The sequence below is a fragment of the Onthophagus taurus genome, chromosome 8 (assembly GCF_036711975.1).
Source record: "Onthophagus taurus isolate NC chromosome 8, IU_Otau_3.0, whole genome shotgun sequence".
Taxonomy (NCBI): Eukaryota; Metazoa; Arthropoda; class Insecta; order Coleoptera; family Scarabaeidae; genus Onthophagus; species Onthophagus taurus.
In genome coordinates, this window is record NC_091973.1 from 20,759,247 (window position 1) to 20,766,729 (window position 7,483).

Consider the following 7,483-nt stretch of genomic DNA (forward strand, 5'->3'; position numbering starts at 1 on the left):
TACTACTAACTTTACTTAATCTTAAAAGCCAGCACCACAAATCGTATGCATCCCATGACGCAAACAGAAAAGAACGCATTCCATTCCACAAATAACTGCCCCATCTGTTTTTGCAATTTTACAAACACAAATCCCAAAGTCAAACATCACGACCATTTTACAGAAAATTTATATCTCCTTTATGTTCTAACTGTAATTTACAAATCAAAGTAGACTGTAGCATCCCCATTTTGTTTCATAATTTAAGCGGTTACGATGTACATCTTTTTGTTTTGGAGCTTGCAAAAACTATGAAATCAACGTGATTCCAGTTAACTATGAAACATACATTTCTCTATCAGTGAAAATTAATCAAATAAAATTTGTATTTTTGGATAGTTACAGATTTATGTCTGCATCTTTAAGTGAGCTTGTCGGTAATTTGAAAACGGAACAATTAATTCATACTAAAGCACGGTTTCCAAACCCTCAACAATTCAAATTAGCTACACGGAAAGGTGTTTATCCTTACGACTATATAGACAATTTCGATAAATTTAATGAAACATGCTTACCCGAACAAGAGAAATTCTTTTCAATTCTCGCGAATAAAGGAATAAGCGATGATGATTATTCACATGCGCTCGATGTTTGGAATACATTCGATTGTAAAACACTAGAAGACTATTCGGATTTATATTTAAAAACGGATGTGCTTCTTTTGTGCGATGTATTTGAAAATTTTCGTAATTTAACGATTAATCATTATGGATTAGACGCTGCAGCATTTTACACTGCTCCAGGATTAAGTTGGGCTGCATCCTTGAAATCAACTCATGTAAAATTGGAGCTCCTTAAAGATATTGATATGATTTTATTTATTGAAAAAGGAATTAGAGGTGGAATTACTCAATCCATTTATCGGTATGCTAAAGCAAATAATCCATACGATCCCAATAACTTCGATGGAGATCCTTTTCATACATACTTAATGTATTGGGATGCAACTAACTTATATGGTTGGGCTCAAAGTCAATATATGCCGATTAATGAATTTAGCTGGTTAGATGATACAAATTTTAATGTATTAAATGTTGCCGATGATTCTGAATATGGATATATCGTAGAAGCGGATTTATCGGTACCAAGAGAATTACACGATTTTTACAGCGATTTTCCTTTACTCCCCGAACATATCAAACCTCCAAACAGTTCCGTTTTCAAATTACTATGTACGATTAATAATAAATTTTTATATATAATTCACTATATTAATTTAAAACAAGCTGTTAAATTGGGTATTAAGATTGATAATGTAAAACGTATTTTAAAATTTAAACAATCACCCTGGCTAAAGCAGGTTATAGATTTAAATACGAAATTGCGAATGAAGGCTGACAATGAATTCGATAAAAATTTCTTTAAATTAATTATTAATGCACATTTCGGAAAAACTATGGAGAACGATAGAAAAAAAAAGGAAAATTGTTATTTGTAATAATTGGGCGAGCGCTCGAAAATATATATCAAAACCCGAATTTAAATGTTTAAAAATTTTTAGCGAAAACATCGTTTCAATTGAATTAGAAAAAACAGAAATAATTTTTAATAAACCTATTTATGTAGGTTTTACTGTATTGGAGCTATCGAAAACATTAATGTATTCCTTTCACTACGATTTTGTTAAACGAATGCTAGATAGTAAATTTCATGTTCAACTTATGTATATGTATACAGATTCCTTAATTTATAAATTTAAATGTAAGCTTAAAAATTATATAATTCCCTTACATTCATTTAAGGATGAATGTAAGGGAGATATTCTAACGGAATTTATTGCATTAAGAGCTAAAGTATACACATTAAAGGGGTGGCGAGTGGCGGACCTTAGGTGCTGGTGGTGATGGTGGTGTGGTGCTGGCAGGCTGGTTGCTGGTGGTGGTGGTGGTGTGGTAAGTCACGCAGGCTAGTGTTTAGGTTCTAGAGGAGATTGCCATTAGTTAGGTTGCCCTCCCCCTTCTCTCTCTCTCTCTCGCTCTCGAAAATGGGGACACTTCTATTGGTCACACGTGTGTGTGTGATGGGGAGTACTGTAACGGTTCCGTTTGAGGTTATTGAGTTTCCTGGATTGCGTTTTTTAAATCGTTATTTTTCGTATTCATATTCTCATAGTTCGCGCTTTTTTTCGGTGGAGTTGTTGCGTGCTTCTTTTTGATTGGTCGGAATTCGGAACGTTGAATTTCCGGTCGCGATCTAGGACAGACGAGTAAAGGTCGTGGTCTCGAGAAGATCTTGTCTCATTGTCGTTAGTGGTTCAGTTAAATTTTAGAATGGTTTAGTCCTTTTGAAGAATCAAGCATTGAGTTTGGTTGTTCTTCGACCATTTGATGGGATTTGTGGACTTCCGTATCTAATATTAGTAATAATAACTTTCGACATCGCAATTGCGGATAAAAAAAAACTGGATCACGTACGTTAACAGCGACGCCATCATCTTTTCAACGAAAGTTATTTTATTGGAGACGTTTATGGTAGTTTTGGTCCTCCGTAGAATATTTTAATCGTGTTGAACGATTACCAACCCACCAATCGACGAGATCACCTTATTCTTGGTAAAGAATTTTATTGGAAGAATTTTTAGAACGTCATCTTGAAACTGCGCCACCGAGGGTCGTTTGAAAGTCATCTGAAATCTGTTGGTGACAGATTTGGGTCATCCATAACCTCAATAATTTGGTACCTTTTATTATCTGTTTGGAGAAGATTATTCTGAATTGGATTGGAATTGGAACCGTAGAATACCGTTTGGGCCCGTAGAAAATTAAGGCTAAGTTGTATCTTTTTTTGTTATATGTGAACATCAACTTTATTATTTTTTTTTTGTATAAAATCTGAATTTTGATCAGAGAAGTTAGAGTTACTCAACTTCTAAAATCTGATATATATTAATTGAATAATCATCTCTTTTGTTATCTTGACAATTCAAAGTATTATTTTTTTAATTATTTGCATTTTTGTAAGGGTAATTGCATTTGGGGTTATAATTCTTTTTTTTATCGTTTAATTTTGATATCCCCTTACTGTTCAGATTGGCCAATGTGAGAAGTTTTCGCGATATTAATTTTTTTGTCCTTTTATTTTAAATAAAGTTAGGATCGTATTTGTGTACTTACGATAAAGGGGGGTGCTATCTTTTCTTTTTTTTGTATGCGATTACAGCAACATTCTGATTAAGTTGTATAAACTTTATTCTTATAATTTGGGAACTTTGCTCCAATTGTCATTATACTTTTATATATATATATATATATATATATATATATATATATATATATCTACGTGTACTTACATGTGTATACATGAATATTTTTCTACGATTACATATAATATAGATATTCTTTCTTCAGTTTCAATTGTGGTTGTTAGTTATTTGTTCTCACTCCTTTCTGTAACTCTAAATTCGGACTTGATTAGGGTGTGGTCAAGTACGTTCGTACGCAAGTACGTAAGGTTTTATATAAGTCCGTGGCGCCCATTAACATCTTTGAATATTATTTTAAACCCATGCCGTCTCCACTGTCTAAAGGCTGGCTGAGGTAAGTAAACCTTTACGTAACCTTGACGTCGTCTTGGTGTTTTGTTTGCCTTTTTGTTTGTTTTCAAAAAACTTATCTTAATATATATATATAATCACTTAGAAAAAAAATAATACAAATTTTTATCTTAAATTTGATTTGAATACGTCTCTGGTAATCCACTTGACTTTGAGAACGAATAGACGCATCTACTGCACATTTCTGATGACCTAGTATAACGGTTACGATTGCTATTTATTTATTAAAGTAAGTTGTTAATTATAACCCAAACGTAAGATTTTTATTTTATTTTCCAATTAATTTTTTTAATTCATATTTTTTTAGCCTATTATCATAAACACGAATTTGCAAATACTACTGCATTTAAAAAATTTATATGCAGATTATTTAAACGTAGTATACAACGGCGTGTATAATCCATCGGAGGGGGATTATATTATTATACTAGGTATTCCTTCGGGGATGGAATTTTATTTTGCATATTTCGGTAAGTTGTAAATACTAATATTTCTATTAATACTTCTATTAATATTTGAATTTTAATTTATAGACACCATTCCCGAAGGGTTGGAGTGTAAGTAATAATTAAAAACAAAAAACAATGTATCTAATATCTCTTTTTTTCTTAGATTATAACGAAGATCTCTTCTAATGTACTGTTAAATAATAATCTAATGTACTCTAATAATTTTTTAATACAAAATGGTTTAATAAAAATGATATAATTTAATAAAAATTTCTTTTTTTGACATCTTTAAACGTGACGTTTTTAAAATAAAAGCTGGACTGAAAAGCGCTTACGTACCGCTTCTCATTCATTTTCAACTACATTGATCTATTTCAACTCCATTGATTTCATAACGAATTCATTCAAAGGAAGGCATAGACATTGTTTGTTAATTGACACTGATCCGTACAAGTAGCAATTTTTCCATTGTTTTCAGACGTTAACTGCAGGCGAAATGGATGATTAATGCGAGAGTTACATGTGGGACTGCTGTTGTAATATTACGTTCCATACGTATAGTTACAACTTTTATAATCTGCACCGGTAAATCTGAAGCGTGTTCTCAACCGACCTCCAAAATTTTACTACTAAATCCCAACATTTTTCCTATAGAATTCAACTTTTTGAAATTGATTCAGTATTTACTGTTTATAATACATCTCAATATATTATTATTATTATTGGGTTTAATAGAAATAGATCCTTTACCTAGGAAACTCTTTAAATAGTCTTCAATGTATTTTCTGGAGGCATTGTGATTGGTTTATAGATTCTTGTCGTACAGATAGGTTAGTTCAGACTGACATCTGGCTGTTGAATGAAGGATATTTTGATAAAGAAATGTTTAATAAGAATGATTATGGGTATGTGTAGCTCCTTATGTTTCATATAACCAAACAGCATTTTCGGCTGATATCCTAATTTTCTTGCTTCATCGCAAAACATTAAAGATGTTGGTAGGCAGGCTCCAAAATAATGTTGTCTTATCAATTCTTGGGAAATTATATTGTTTAATAACGATAGTTTAATTCGATCTGTACCTGTTAACACTATGATGAGATGCGCCAATGTCCCCAGGGTAGAGTATCAACTGTCCCCGATAGTATAGTCAACTTTCTCTTCAAACCTACCATTCCGTATCAACTTAAAAGAATATTAAATAAACAAATTAGTTTTTTGTACAATTTTAATACCTTTTGTAATTAGTATGTCAGAGGTTCAAATGAACCTAATGTACCTAAACTAATAAATACTAATTGTTGTTGTGTTAATCATAAGAAAAACAGCGGATTACATCATGTGCATGGTCATCAGTTGTTGTTGATTTGGAGGATGGATTCTCCGTATTCTCCGTTTGACGAAGGAGGAGAACAACGGTCGTATTATGACCGAATTTATTGGTTTAAAATCTAAAATGTATGCTATTAAAGTTCAAATTTCTGAAAGTGAAATTGAAAAGAAACTTATTGATACAGGTGAAAATCAGAAAGAAATTAATAATAATAATAATAATAATTCACTTTATTGCCCAACAAAGATCAATTACAGGACAATATTACAAGAAAAAGAAAATAAGAAATAACACATGCCATAAAACAAATATAATTCACATAAACACTCTTACACTATTATTGATTATTAGTTAGTTTACACATCCTCTGCACCGGGGAGTTGGCTAAAACATTGGATCTGCAATGCCTCAAATAAAACTGATTTGTACTACGTGTTGCACGCGTAGGCACCGCGAAAATGATCCGCGACAACAACCAACCACAATCCAATTCACCTTGCACTAACTTCTGCAAAAACTTGATGCACTGGTCATCTCTTCTTACGTCTAGTGCAGAAAAATTGTGACGCCGCAGCAGGGATGCGTAATCCATTCCACGATCCGGGTATGATCCGTCCAGGCGTAGAGACAAATATTTGAGAAATCTCCTCTGAATTCTCCAATATAAGTCTATGACACACATAATGTGGCGACCAAATTACAGAGCCATATTCCAATTTGGACAATACAAAGGTCAAAAATAGGGTCTTGTACACACCGATATCAGAAAAAGCACGCGAGGTGCGCAAAACGAAACCAAGCATCCTCGCTGCAGAAGATGCAATATTTTCGATGTGAGGTACAAAAGACAATTTGCGGTCAAAAGTTACTCCCAGATCCTTGATTGTAGATAGTTTCTCAAGAAGAACACCTTCTATATAATAAGAAGATGGAAGAGGAGACAGCTTGCGTGTAAAACTAACCGCACCGCACTTATTGGCATTAATCTTTAGCTGATAACGGTTACACCATTCCACCAAGACGTCCAAATCCGACTGAAGACTGACAACATCACGGTCCGCAAAAATAGGTCGGAATAGTTTCAGATCATCCGCATAAGCTAGTACGCTTGATGAAAATTTGTCTAGAAGGTCATTCAAGAAGATAACAAATAGTAGGGGGCCTAGATTTGAGCCCTGAGGAACACCAGACCTAGCCGTAAACTCCATAGACGCATAACCGTTGTAGTACACATAATTTATACGACCCGATAGGTAAGAGGCAAATAGTTTCATAAACTTAGGAGATAAGCCAAAAGCACTAAGTTTATACAAGAGGACGTCAAGATGAATCATGTCGAATGCTTTAGAAAAATCAGTGTATACCACATCTACCTGACCGCCCCTATCCAAAGATTCACAAATTACCTCAGTAACCACCGCGAGGTTGGTAATGGTCGAACGACGCTTGATAAATCCATGCTGATATGGTGACACAAATGACTGAACCTGTGGATAAATCATCTTGTAAATAATCTGTTATAACCATGTTATAAGCAGAGACACCAGAATATACTCCAGAGAATTGATCTGCAAAAGCATTAACTATTTTTCCAGGATCAGTGTAGGTGGACTTATCACGCATCATTTTTCCAGGAAGTCGAGAGGTCGTTGTTTTCTGTCTTATATAATTCCAAAATTGATACAATTATATCAAATGTTGGTGTTAGCAAAAAGGCTAAAGGTGTAATCATCATCATTAAAAACGCTTACATTTGAAAACTATTATCAATGCTTATTTAATAATGAAACATTTATTACTGAACAAAATTCCATTCGGTCTCAAAAACATAATGTATACACGATTCAACAAAGGAAGGTAGCGTTGAATAGCCATGATGATAAGAGAATTGTATCTTATTCTTACACAGATACAAAACGTTGGGGTTATAAAAAATTGTACTAACACATAAACAAGATACCACGTAATAAATCAAGTTTGGACAAGTTTAAACATGTTTAAACAGGTAAGAAACAAACATATATAAATTGAAGCACCACTTAATGTCATTTAATTGTGTTCTAGCAATATTAATAACAAGATTGAAAAAAAAAATGATTGTTTTCCCAC